General features: G+C 44.3%; 1 protein-coding gene across 3 annotated transcripts in view; it reads right to left on the bottom strand.

Annotated features, from left to right (window-relative positions):
- The window catches only part of GNB1L (G protein subunit beta 1 like), a 449,973-nt gene extending 449,175 nt beyond the window's left edge, over positions 1 to 798 (bottom strand). For all 3 annotated transcript variants that reach the window (XM_069620043.1, XM_069620041.1, XM_069620044.1), the window contains exon 1: positions 732 to 798. The gene's annotated coding sequence lies outside the window, so the exon portion shown is untranslated. The remainder of the gene's footprint in view (positions 1 to 731) is intronic.
- Positions 799 to 13,741: the final 12,943 nt, after the last annotated feature.

The raw sequence follows: 13,741 nt of genomic DNA, 5'->3' as shown, positions 1-13,741 counted from the left end.
AGATTAATGTTTCCATTAGAAACTGCAAGAGGTCTTCATAGCTGGCAGGCACAGCATGCACAGAAGAAAGGCTCCACTTGACAACTTCATAGCTCTCAACCATTTGTGTTTCAAGGGCGGGTGAAATCACCCGATTTTGTTTTTGGCGGGTGAGACGCCCATTGGAATGAATGGGCAAGCAGGAGGCTTGGCGGGTGAGTCAGCACTTTACAAGGCGGGTGACACCCGCCAAAAGCGTGTGAGTTGAGAGCTACGCAATTTAAGAGTTAATTTGCGATAAATTATGTGTTTATTGGAACAGTAACACGAAAACCTCCTTCTCCTCCATCCGCTACTGAAGTCTAGTGCCTTGACAGCCACTTTCAAGAGTTAGTCCTACTTTGATGTTAGTTGCCCTGTCCCGGTTTTTACTTTTTAAATCTGGTCACTCTAGTGTCTAGTGTACGAGCATCCCAGAGCCTGAACTGCACCATAAATGAGCTCAGGAGCAGCTACTGTGTCTACAATAGCAACAGCAGCAGACTCCCCTGTGCAATTTCAAAACTAGATATTTTAAAGTCAGGCACTTGCATTTTGTAATTTCAACATGTGATGAGTGCAATGCAAGGAATGGCAGCAGAAGGGCCCCTCTGAGCAATATAACAGCAGAGGGGCCAGACTGCTCCGAGCTAATGGCTGCTTAAAGGAATACCTATAAAATGCATCTCAACAGCAGCATCACAAGCACTCACCTGACAGCTGCAAAGGAGCCTTTGCTAAAGGGAGGCCTCATGCTGCTTTCATTACCAAAGGAAACACACACTTAAAGTCCGTATGAGACCCCACAGCGTTGTGTGTTTATTTAAAAGTTTGCCGACACTTTCCGAGATGCCTTTAATGCGTCATGACGATTTTCTGACATGCCGTTAAGTCGTCCTGACGCATTCACACAGGAAGTGTACGTGCCTAGGAAGAGAGTCGTGGGGGAAAGAGGAGAAGGGCGGGCATTTATTTTGTATTGTGTGTTTATAAGGCGCCGATACATCTCGGAAGTGTTTCTAAGCGCCAGCTGCATTTCGGTGCTGGTGGGTTTGTTTTTCCTGATTTGTTTGTGTTTCAGCAAGCGGGGCTCTGTGTGTGTTCTTGGCTGGTAAGTATCATTCCATCTAAGGCCTCCAAACAGAAGTGATGTATGCCCGGGCAGTGCAGCCGAGGGAATTCCAGGGCAGATGCTTTTTGCAAATTCTGCTGCCAGCGAGTCGGATTTAAGCGCACCTGTGTGTTTTCCACCTCCAAAGGGCAGTGGCTTTTTGCTGTGTTCACGGGCTTGCATCACAGGCTTTCTACAGAACTGGGCAGGGGGTGAGGGCTAGCTGGGTATCTCATGAAGTTCCCTTGCCATGATTTATGTCACTGAACTGCCTTTAGGAGGTGAGGGGGGGTTCTGATTTCAACATTGCAGGGAGATGTGCTTAACTTTACTGCTCAGTGCTGCCAGGCAGTGCATTGTGCTGTGCCGGCCAGAGTCTCTACCGCCAGATGTCTTTTTGATTCACCTTGAGTGCCACAGGGGAGAGGTGGCGAGCATGGACAGAAGTGGTGTTGTATGATATCCGGTCCCGCTGCTTTCGCTACCACGTCCATGGGCTGCCTCTGACAGAGTCTGAGATCCGGCATCAGATATCTGGGACCCTGGCCAGACTCAGTCCTGACCAGGTATTACCAAGCCCCCAGCTTTGCCGAAGGAAGCTGGGGACTCAGTGACCTAATCTTTGCTGTGCTCATTTCCCCAGCCGTCATGTGCATTTCCTGGCTCTATTTGCTCATCCCGTTTTCTTCTCTCCTGAAAGGGACACCACTGGAATCAGTGGGCCATGAACATCACTGTTGAAAGCAGGCATTCTACATGCTGGACAAGTTATTGTTGTTCAAATGTGCATTTTACACGTTCATATGAAAAGTCATTTCCAAACTCAAAAACGCTGCAGAAACTGGAGTTCACTGGTTTTCATTTAAATCATTTTTTTTTTAGTCGAAGTGCCACACCACTACCCTGTAATTAGTGTGCCCCTTGCTGTGTTTTATCACAGATTATATTTATAAAGATGTTATGTTTTTCAAACTGGTTAATACCAAATAAATGCTTCCGTTGTGCTGACAGACGTTATTTGGAAATTAAACTGGGTTCATGGGTGTCAACTTTTGATTGTCGCTACCGAGGCAGAAATACCCCAACCCATCCCCTGACCGAACACATTTTTGAGCACTTTCTTTTTTATAAGTAATTGCAAAAAGTTATTTTGATTAACAAGTTTTCCATAACATCTCAGCAACGGTCTGCTCCGGTAGCCATCTACTATAGAGCGAGTCTATACATCCCTTGATGTACTAAAAATCACTGCATTAACAACAGTACTTTGGGTGCACCACTGCCATACAAGTGATTTAAAGTGGAATTCATGTATGTCTTCCTGCTGTGGGTGCCAGGCCTTCGCCTGCATGGGGCTCCATATGTTGCAGAGAAGCCAGGGGCTCTCGTGTCTGGCACGGCAGCCGTTGGGTAGTCTGATGCTACTTCATCGCTGTCACCGAACTGCAGTAAAAGCAAAATGGCTATTACTCAATGTTTCTGAAAGTTAGCTCGGTGGGTTAAGCATTACTGTGTCGAATTCTATGTAAGCTATGTAGATGAATGATTTAAATGCCAGCAGGCTGGACTTCTCAACTATTCTAGGCAGGGAATCAAAAGGGTAAAATATAACAAGCTTATGCTCTTGCGCTCTCTATCACTTTTTTTGTTTCTGTGACCGAGAATGAGTCATGTTTTCAGGTATGTGCTCTGTTCTCTGCCTTTTGGAGTGGACTGGCCTATAGGGAACTTTGGAGATTTCCCAGTAGGACTCTGGTCCCTTTTGTGTGCGGGAGAGGATGTGTGACTGGCAGAGTGTAGTGCGCAAATAAATGTCCATCTGGTATGCCTATAATATTTTCAGGAACACACATTGACTCTTATCATCCCATCTAAGACAGCAAAGTCCCCAGCAGCGGCACCATAAATAATCCTGACATCTGTAGTAGGACTTACCAAAGGTTTTTAAACGACTGTATTTTGCTGTGAGTGAAGGTGGGACATTTTTAAAGGTATCATTAGGAGTCAAAATCAGGGATTTCAAACCTATTTTTAAGGCTGTTCCTTTCTCATGTCCAGTTTAGGGCAGTACTGAAAGTTCACGTCTCATGTGGGAGTTGAATTTACAGTGCACTCTGTACTCTCTCCTGGTTTCCCAGCGTTAGGTCCTGCTTACTAGCAGATGCCTAACACCCAAGAGCTGGTTTTAGCCCCTGCTCATCTAATCTTCATTTTGAAGTCTTGGGTAGTTTCATGTCTCCATGACTGTCAATTTTTAATGCAGCAGCATCCCTCCAAAACGTCATGCTTCAACCTACCCACCTGTCTCCCAGCAAGAAAAATCCAATGAAGCACTTGACCTAGTCACGCATGTGTTAGGAAAGATTTCCATTTATGTGTAATTTTCACACCATTTGTTTACCACCCAACTTTTTGCTTTTGGCTCACCACCCTAGCTTGACATTTGCTTGTGGAGCCCAGCCTTCCACTGTACTCCACTGGGCTTTTGCTCATTTTGTTTTGGGGGAACTAACATGCCCTTAAGACAGTCAGTACTGGGGGACAGTTTCCCTTAGTCTTTCACTTTGTTGCTATTTCTTAGTAACCTTTTATAAGTGCACAAAATACCTTACATTACAGTGCGCTGGGGTCCTCTTCATTTTTAAGGACCTAGACACCCTCAAAGGATTTTTGGCCCAGGACAGTGGCCAGTGCCTAAAATGGCCATGCCACAAGGTCCTCTGTTCTGTCCTTTGGCAGTCATGTCCCTTTGCCTTCCCCAGGTTGAGCAGACCTGGGAAATTCCTTATTCCTTATTTGGTCATGCAGACCCCCACTCAAACCAAAGCTTTTGTGGACTTCTGCATGTCTTGTGTGTGTGCCTGCAGGATGTGGGCTGGACTGTCTATTTCCAATACACATCTTGGGTGCCAGGATGTCTGGTGTGCTGGGATGACTGGGTCCACCATGGTCTGTGATTGGTCCATGCCTAGGATGGCTGTATGTGAGCAGATCTCTCCTTTGGTTTCTCTTCGTTTTGGTGCGAAGGAGATTTTGGATAAGAGAGGTCAGAGTTCAGAAATCCATTTTAACAGCAGGCAGGTAAGAAGGATTTCTTTCCCTATGTACCATTGGTTGAGTAGAAGTGCTGAAGGTTTATGTTGGCACTGTACGATGTGCATCCAGGTGTGGTTTACACTGCTTATCTGTGGCCCAGTCCAGGACCACGCTTAGAAATTTGAGCTAGGACTTCACAATCTGAACAGGGAGTCTTCTGAGACTTTTATGAATTTTGTGTTTTTTTTTCTTTTTATCCAACCAGTATTTCTGACCCATTTTTGCGAGGGGCTATTGACATGGTTCATTTTAAATCTTTGCATGTGGTGTTTGCCATTTTTAATATTTTATAGGGCATTTTAAATTTTTGAAAACATGAAATGGTTTAAATAACGTGATATACACAAAAGTGGGGGTTTGCAATGTTTTCACAGATCCAGGCTCCTTTTTTTAGATGGATAATTGGTACTAAGTGAAAAGATCTTTTTCATTGTACCGATGGGGCAATGGGTGCGATTTAGAAAGGCTGCGAGCGGTCTTTCTAAATCGAACTGTCATACTTGTCAAAACCATGCCGCACACAAGCGTGTACAGGGGCTGAAGGGCTCTGTTAACCCCCATCTGAGTCATCGCAGGAGGCAGAAGTGAGTTCTGGACTGTATTTATGCGTGCGTGTGTGTGTGTGTCTTTGGGGAGGATGTGTGCGTTGATGCGGGAAGGGGGTTGTGGGTGGGGAAATGGGGTGGATCGGGTGGTTAAACCCCATCCCCCCTGATTAATGAGTGGAAGAAGGTGGGTAGGAGAGGGCACTATGTGATTACCAAATGTTAAAGCCAACACAAAAAAAGCCGGAAAAAAACTTTGTGTTCGGACTTTAAAACATGGGAATATAACATAGAACCGGAATGTTGTCTAGTGCGCAAAGATTGTAGGAGTATCAAACGAAAAGCAGAAAGAGAGGTGGAAACAGACAAAAGAAATACAAAAACACAGAAGAATGATGTCTCTTATTTGGACTTTGGATTCACATGGATTGCATTTGCTCTAGAAGTTAAGCCTCAGTGTGTGGTTTGTGGCGCTACATTATCAAATGACAGCCTGAAGCCAACAAAATTAAGGCAACATTTGGAAACAACACATGCCGATTATCATCCGGGAGTTTTCTACGGCAGCTGCAAGGGACAAAAAAGCAAAAGGACACTGTTAAAAATGTGGCCTCAGTATCTGCAAATGCTTTGGCAGCTTCTTGCCACATTGCATACTATCTGAGCAAAAACAAAAAGCCTTTTACAGATGTTGAGAAAGTGATTCTGCCAACAATTCTCGCTGTCAACCGGGTAATGCTTGGTGACAGTGCAGCAGAAAAATGCAAAGGCATCCCTATGTTGCCCCCGCATCACTTGTCCTCTGTGCTTCAAGCACAATATCTGTACTGATATCAGTCAGTTTGCCCTTCAGTTGGATGAGGCCACTGTCATTTCAGAGAAGCTCATTTGATTTCTTATTTGAGCTACTGGCATGGAAGAGAAATATTGGAGGATATTTTGTAACCAATTCAGGGTGGAGCGACTGCATCGGAAGTCTTTGACATTGTTCACTACTTCTAAATTCCCACTCCCTGAAGTGGGAGGCGCGTGTTGGTATTTGTATTGATAGTGCTACTTCAATGTGTGGTGCTAGAGCTGGGTTAAAAGCAAAAGTGCTGGCAGTTACTCCAATATTGTGGACACACTGAATGATACACCCGGAAACTTTGCCTGTGCGAAATATAGGGAATGAACTTGGAGAGTTGCTTGTTGTTAACACTGTACATTTTATTAAGATGCACCCCACAAGAGCCCATCTGTTTGCCACATTATATGCAGAAATGGAAGCTGAACATGATGCTGCTTTGTTTCACACAGAGGTCAGGTGGCTCTCCAAGGGAAAGGTTTCAAATCGCATTTATGAACTCTGGAACAAAGTGAGACACTTTCTCCGGGGTTTAGCGATCCTCTGTGTGATTCACACTGACTTGTACTGTAAACTGAACATGGCGACATCTTTGAAAAGCTACATTTTCTAAACCTCTCCCTGCAAGGCACAGAAACCACATTATTTGCTATGAACGCAAAAATATTGGCTTCCAAGAAGAAGCTGGAGCTTTTGGAGGAGCTAGTTTGATGTCGGCATTAGTTTCCATTATTAGAAGATGCTCCTGAGGAAACAGAGAATGATCTTTTATGTGTTGCTGAATCAAGAGGAAACCATCTCAGAACCAGTCTCAAAGGACCATTGTAACGTCTATGACTGGGTGGTTCGGCTTTTCCTAGTTTCCAACTTTATCCAAATGTGCAACATCTCATACCTTTTTATTGGATTCTCAGCACTTGCAGCCCTAAAGACTAAATATCGGTCAAAGCTGGAGGTAGAAAAACGGCTTGCGGTTGGCTATTGCAAAAATTTAACCCGATGGTGACAGGATGGCTGCTGAAAGACTGGCCCACCTTTCACACTAGTTCTCCAATGTGCCACTGTCAAACTTGCAAGTGACTGCATTGATAGTAATCTCAAAGTTGTAATTAAGAAACAAATTGTTAAATCAGTTGCATGTCAAATGTTGCTGTAGGACAGCCATATTGGCTGTTTTCTTTTGTGGGAAATAAATATCCAACACTATTTTTAAGCAATTCCTCCAATCTGAATGCTGTGTTTACAAATATGTGTCCTCTAATCTAATTTGAGTTCTTGCAAGCAATAACTGCAAGAATTTAGTGTTTGGCACCCACACCTCCTTTGGGGCACCATTTTACACCAGCGCGCGATAACTGTTCGCAACCGATAAACATTTTGGAGTCCATTTGTATAGGCAGTTGGCCCCCAAGCCTGGTATATTTTTCTTTGGAGGAGAGAGGTGTCAAGTTTGAAGACCACTGCTGTAGAGTGACATCTTGTTATCAAGAAAATGTTTTTTTAAAAGGTGAAAAGCCTAATTGCATTCTTGCTGGAACTGTTATATGTTAACATATATTTTGATTTGTAGTTTGGAAGAGCACAAGCACGCTTGAATGGCGGAAGCTTAATGTACTAAGAAAACCTTTGCAAAATCCCTGGTTTTTGTTTTTTTTTTTTTTATTAATTTTATTTTATTTTTTTTTACTTTTTGAAGAGGTCCATTATCCACGTGCTTCCGGTGCCCTTGTATATCGTACACATGACTGCACCTTCAGTGGGTACGAGCGATTTTATCATTCCAGTCACACAGGCTCAGCGATCATCGCAATTTGACTTTGTCTTCTGCTTAAGAACATTGCAGTGTTGCACCGACTATGCCTATTGTCTGTAAAGGGCACGGTGGCGCTATGCTTGTCATTTTCAATAAGTTGGCCAATCGGCTGCGTGCCGATGCACAGACAACTGTGTGCATAGAGTTCCCTTGTGTGATGATTGTTGGTGTGTGGCACGTAGGGAGCGTGTGCGACTTCAATATTGCTTAATTCTGAAGCAGGATGCCAAGGGACACAGTTTTGTTTGGCTGGCATGAAGTGTGTGGCAGACTGAGCCGCTGTGTGGTACGGTGTGTGCTGCGCACACTGTCAGATGTAGTCTCAGGCCAGGGATGGTTGAAATGCCCTGATGAATGTGTTCTTTGATGCCTGCCTTCTTGCTTCTGGTGGCACAGGGCGCTTTGGGCTTTACTTTACAAAAGCTCCAAATTTAGATTTGCTGTTGTTATTCTGCGCGCAGAGAATGGTTGCAGATATTGGCCATCCAAGCTGTCATTCAGAAGGGAGAAAAGGCTTCTCTAACCAACAGTTGACCGGTTCACCCCTCACCCCGCCCCTCTTTGTATTTATCTTGACAATGCTCACGGCCTGATCATTGTTAAGTCATTGAGCATCAGCCAACAAAAAAAAGTAAAAACACAGAACGCCCCTCTCTAAGTGGAATCCATTAATTGTCCAGCAACTGAAAGATTTGCATTAAAGGAGAGTCTCGACAGCTCGTTTCCCCCTCCTACCCCCTCTTTCGAACTAGGGAAGATTGTTTACAGTATCTGCATCAATTTGAGATGTGATGCAATGTGAAAAGTGTACAGGACAGGTACTCTGCTCTGAGGTAAAAGCACCCCTAAAGTTACTGTAAAGCTGGCCCCCATGAAAAGCAAACTGTATGAAATTCAAAGACATTTTGTATTGTAATGCTTTTTAATATTGTTCGTCACTGCTGGAAGTTACGGAAGCTATAATCGTGAGGCAGAGCTGTTGTTTTGCTTTTACACCATTTATTGTAAAGAACATGGAGAGAGCTTGGTTACCCTAGTTGATTTTCCATTGCCTTTTCAGTTCACAGTAGCGCAAAGTTGTGCCAGCCTTTGGGCACGGTGGACAGTGTTCTAATTCCCTCCATGACTCATGCTCTCCACCATCGATGTTTTTTGTTTATGATAAAAAAAACACTTTGGGGAAATCGCTCCATGATTTAAATACAAATGTAAGTTGCAGGTGCTCAGATTACTGCATTTTCTAGTTATGTCCCAGATTGATGATGTTCCCAGAGGGTTTTTATTGCCCCTTCAATGCATGTTTTTTCCAACCATTGCACCTCAGCAGTAAATTGAAGATAGTTTGCCTGTAAAATATTGCATGCTTGCCAGAGCTAGTGATCACTGTCATTAATTTGAAAATAAATGTTTTGATCATGGCCCGTGATGATCTGGGGTGAATGCTTTTTATGAACATGGTGGTTTTTCATTTGTTTTTTGTTTCTAATGATGGGACCAGTTCATTCTCGTTAGATGTTGTGGAGCTTGGAGACATTTTCTTGCTTTTCTGGAATTTTCAGGAGCCTTGAGAGGACTGGCGCGGTAGCAGGAGTTTTCTGACCTGGGCATGAAAGGAGTGCTGTTAATTGCTTTTCTATTTGAAAGTAGGTCACTTTATTCCCTTAAGGCAGGGGTCTTCAAACCTTTTTATGCTCAGCCCACCCCCGCCTTCAGTACAAATATAATTTCCACCCCCCCAGCCAGAAATGTTTCTGTTTGCTATTAAAAACAATCACCATAATCCTGTTTTTAAAGAGATTTGCAACCTCCCCACCCCCACCACCTTAAGGCACCTTAGCTGTTCAGCATACAGAAGCACCATTTTCATGGCTGGGGTGATTCCTTTCCTCCCCCGTTCTAGTTCCGCACAATGACTGGTCTACTGATCAGTCTGATCGCTTTCACTGTCACCAAGTAGGGGATGCATGCTCCTACTGGCTGCCCCTCTCTGGCTTTAGTGCTGTTGCTGCTCCAGTGCCCTCGCAATGTTCCACACGACTAGGTCCATGCCTTCCTCCGATAGGTGCACCCCGACCCTCTTAGTAATCATTTTGCTTATCTACGTGTATCGGGCCGTGGCGCATGTGTGAGGAACCATGCCTCTGCAAAATGTACCCATGGCTTGGTTTTAGTCTCTATATATATATATATATATATATTTTTTTTTTTTTTGCAGGATTTTTCCACAGCTCATGAGCACTGCACTATTTCAGCTGTAGTGCATTATTTATGGCACAATAACGATGCTTATGGGGGGAGGGGGTGCAGTGGGCTTCTGCTGACCCTTCTGGAGGATAGTGCATGCCTCATTAGCAAAGACCTGCCTGCTATGGTGTAAAATCTACTTTTTGTTCCCCCAGAAAAGATCATTTCGGTCATGGGGTCGGTCCCTATGATTTCCTGTACATGTTGCTCTACGCAAGCTGGGACTCTCTAAGGTTGATATTTACATTTAAGAAATTGAAACTGGTTCTTGTCTTTAAAGGACACAAACACACACACACTAAATGACTGCAGCATTTTAGGGAAAAGAGCTCTGCGGTTAAGAACGTATTTCCTCTCCAGAACAATTGGTGAGTAGATGCAACTAGTTGAAGCCACAATGGGTGAAAGTCTTGGAGGAAGTTACCAAGAGACGCTTCACTCACAAATGGGGATGCATCGGGCAGGAACATCCATAGCACGCCCACTATAAATGAATGGTTTCTGGTACAGACAAGTTTCACAAATACTTGGAGCATATTAAATGTACTTAAAAAAACATTCTTCTTTTAGGCAATAATTCAAATCATGGCACTCTTTGATGTGCTTTTCTTTGATTCCGACAATTCTCTGTGTATTTGAAAGGATGGAGAATTTGAGCATTTGGCAATGCCTTGTGAAGTTAATTGTAAACGGATGCTAGGGGGTCTTGCTGAAAATGGAAGAGAACTGCGTGAAGAAAGGGATTTCAAAGCAGTAGTGCTTTTCCAGTCAGCAGCTAAGCAGTGTATTTATTTTGTCCATCTATTTGATATTTGGCGGAGGAGGGTGCAATCTGACGTCCCTACGCGGAGGCATTCCCTTTTATTCACACATTCAGATCTGTGCTATGCCCAACGCTCTTTTTCTTTTACAGCATCTCTTTCCATTAGAGTAACTCTCTGAAGTATAGATGGTCTACATGATTTCCCTTATGTTATTCGACATTTGTAGAGCGCCTTTACCATGTATGAGATCAAAGTGCTATGGGTTGAACGCCCTCGTGGACCGTAGTCCAGGTCAGAGTATGTGTGCAGCTAGACTGAGTTGTGGGTAGCTGCATGGGGAGGAAGGGAAAGCGCCAATGAGCGCAAGAATACGCAAAAATGAAACCAAGGGGGTGGATAGGATCTCGCTTATGGGGAGACACTTACCCCAGTGCAGCTCAAGCAAAAAGTCTGTTGATTGATAGTCACATTTTGAAGTTTTAACTTGCCTTTTTCATACCCGCAGCCAAGAAACCGTGTATTAAGACACAGAAAACATTTGACAAAGTAATGTAAACCTATTGCGATGCAGAGGGACTAATTCAGGCTTTGAAGGCAGAGGAGAAAAAGCTGCTACTGGTGGAATCTGGTAAGCGCTGGAAAACATAGTGTTGCATGAACTACAAGAAAAAGAAGAAAATGCAGTCAGAAAAACAAAAGAAAACGGAATTATATTGTAAATGCTGATGGATAGAAACCAACTATTTCCAAACTTGGTAATGCCTGTTCAGTTATGGTCACAAAAGCTGGAAAACCCACATGTTTTGGCAGGGATGTCTAGTGTTCTTGATACCTCCTACATACATAGCTGCCTCTGTAACTTCACCTGGACAATTGAAAGAGACCACATGAAATCTGCCGATGTCTCTGTGTAGTGTTGCAGTTCTCAAAGATGTAGCTGTGCAACAACTACAAAATATTGGACTATCAAGTAAGTTAATTGTCTGCTACAAAATATTTGTCGGACCGATCTAATTTGACAAGCGCAATTCGATCACCACGTCTTCTCAACAGTGTGTCCTTGTTACAGTATGATGGTCCTGCCTGTTTAGACAGAAAAGTGACACACGTTCCCACACACCTGCTCAGTCATTCAGAGTACAGTCTTTAAAAACAATGGAATTGGAACATCCCCGCAACCGAGCTTGGTTGCTATGTCCGCCCCTGCTACTAATCGACAACGTGATTGTTGCTCACATGCTGCTGTGTGAAGTTGAAGATGCAAGTGCTCTTGCGTGTAGAACTATATAGTTGATCTGGTGAATTTGTAGGTTGGTGCCAACTTGTAAATGGGACGTTTTTGTGCTACTGTCTATAATATCAAGTGGGGTCAGCTAGTGTTTTCTTGTGTGGTGAATGGTCAAACTAATTGTAAGCTGCTCATAGTGATATTGGGTTAAGTGATTGTCGGCAGTCTGTCATGCAGGTAGACTTAACAGATTCTGTTTAGGTCACTGAAAGTGTGTACTTTAGTGCAGTGATTTCTAATTGTGGGAGTTTATTGGGTGTAATGCCATGTTAGCTAGAGGTGACAACTGACATGAGGGAGTTTAGAGGTTTTGTGGGGTGGATTTATAGTTTTGTATACTAAATTGGCGAATTTAGTTAACGACTTGAGTGCTCTAGCATAGAAGGCTAAGATGGAAAGTGACTGCTGCAAATTCCTTTGAGGTTTTCCAGTACACTAAGTCTAACTAGACTCACCCTATAGTAATACCACCCGTCTTACACGCAAGGGATACTTTCTGGGGGTAATCAAAACACTTTTCCTAAATCTTTTGGAAGCGTCATGAGATGATGGCTCCTCAAGTTGTCTGCAATAATCATTCACAGTTTCCCCAAACCCATCCTAAAGTTGTCATGGAACTACCCTGTAGTAATCCCCAACCCACCTGAAGTTGTCATGGGGTCCCCCTGGAGTACACCCCCCATCCTGAAGTTGTCATGGGGTCACCATGGAGTAAAGTAATCCCCCATTTTGAAGTTGTCATGGGGTCATCCTGGAGTAATACAAGATCATCACTGGAAGTATCGGAACTCATCCTGGAGTAGATTCTGTGATCACTCTAGTCATCTCATTTAAATATTTTGGCCTATACATATACTTCAAGTTGGTTTCGGGTGATCTCCCTGAACTAGTCATGGATAACTCTAGGATGGAGTCACCGGATGAATGACTCCAGGAAGATAATCTTTTTTGGCTTGGGGTGCCGAAATGGTTAGCCCCGAATGCGCTGCGCCGGTATGCCCAGATTCATAGCTTGGTGAGTACCTGCACTTTCCCCCTCGACCCCCCCCCCCCATTTAAAAGCAATGCCCCAAACGTACAGGCAGCAGAGGCTGCAGCGAGGTAGTCCTCTCAGTCCCATCCAGGCCTATCTTTTGTGATGTACACAGCTGTGGGCTGTCACAATGTACCCACATAAACTACAGCGGATTCCTACCTTTCGGCCACAACATACAGTGTGCAGATGGCCTCTCGCCCGCACCACCAGCTGCAGTTTTAAGAAGTTGTTGGGGCGCGAAAATTGAACTGTCACCACCCACCTAGGAACCTGATTGACGCACCCTTCCTTCATTTCTAGTAGCAGTAAGGAATCTCTTACGAATCGGATTGTGTAAAAGTATTAATTCGCTTGATGATAGTGGGCTTTTATCAGCCATATACTTGTCTCCACTTTTAGGTGACCTTTCATACCAAATACAGCAAGGTGTGGTATACCACTCCGCAACTACTTCCGGTCCACAGAACTCTGAACTACAGGCTAGCGTCTTCTTTTTTTGAATAACGAACCCTGGCAACGCGTCCTCGTGATCCTGTGGTTTTCGGTACGTTCTGTCCAGAGACCATGTACGCTTTACGTCAGGTGGTCGAATAACAACATCAAGTTCTCGAGCGGGAAGTGGAAGGGAGCTGGAGAGGCGATCACGAGACTGAGCGAGCCTGGTACCTGTCAGACCTGAGGTGCATGCAAATGCTTGAATTGCTCCGAGATATGCGTGTGCACAGTAAATTCATTGGGAGTGGAACTTCCTGTCCAACAGATGGGAATGGTAGGGGCAGGTTGCAGTAGAGTTGGGTGAGCCTGACGAGGCCTGGGCTCAAACGGGGGCTCCAGCCTGACCCTTGTTTCGGGCTGGTACCTCTGAACTCCACAGGCCTGCTTCGGGCCCCATCATGGCTGCCCACACGATCGGCGAGAATAAAACAAAAAAAGCAGCAGAGCCTTTTCTGTGTGCTGCAGGCCCGCCCACACACCACCC

Source organism: Ambystoma mexicanum, chromosome 10 (assembly GCF_040938575.1).
Source record: "Ambystoma mexicanum isolate Mex_15411 chromosome 10, UKY_AmexF1_1, whole genome shotgun sequence".
NCBI classification, from domain to species: domain Eukaryota; kingdom Metazoa; phylum Chordata; class Amphibia; order Caudata; family Ambystomatidae; genus Ambystoma; species Ambystoma mexicanum.
Note: the sequence above shows the minus strand (reverse complement) of the source record. Positions and strands in the feature narration are given on the sequence as shown.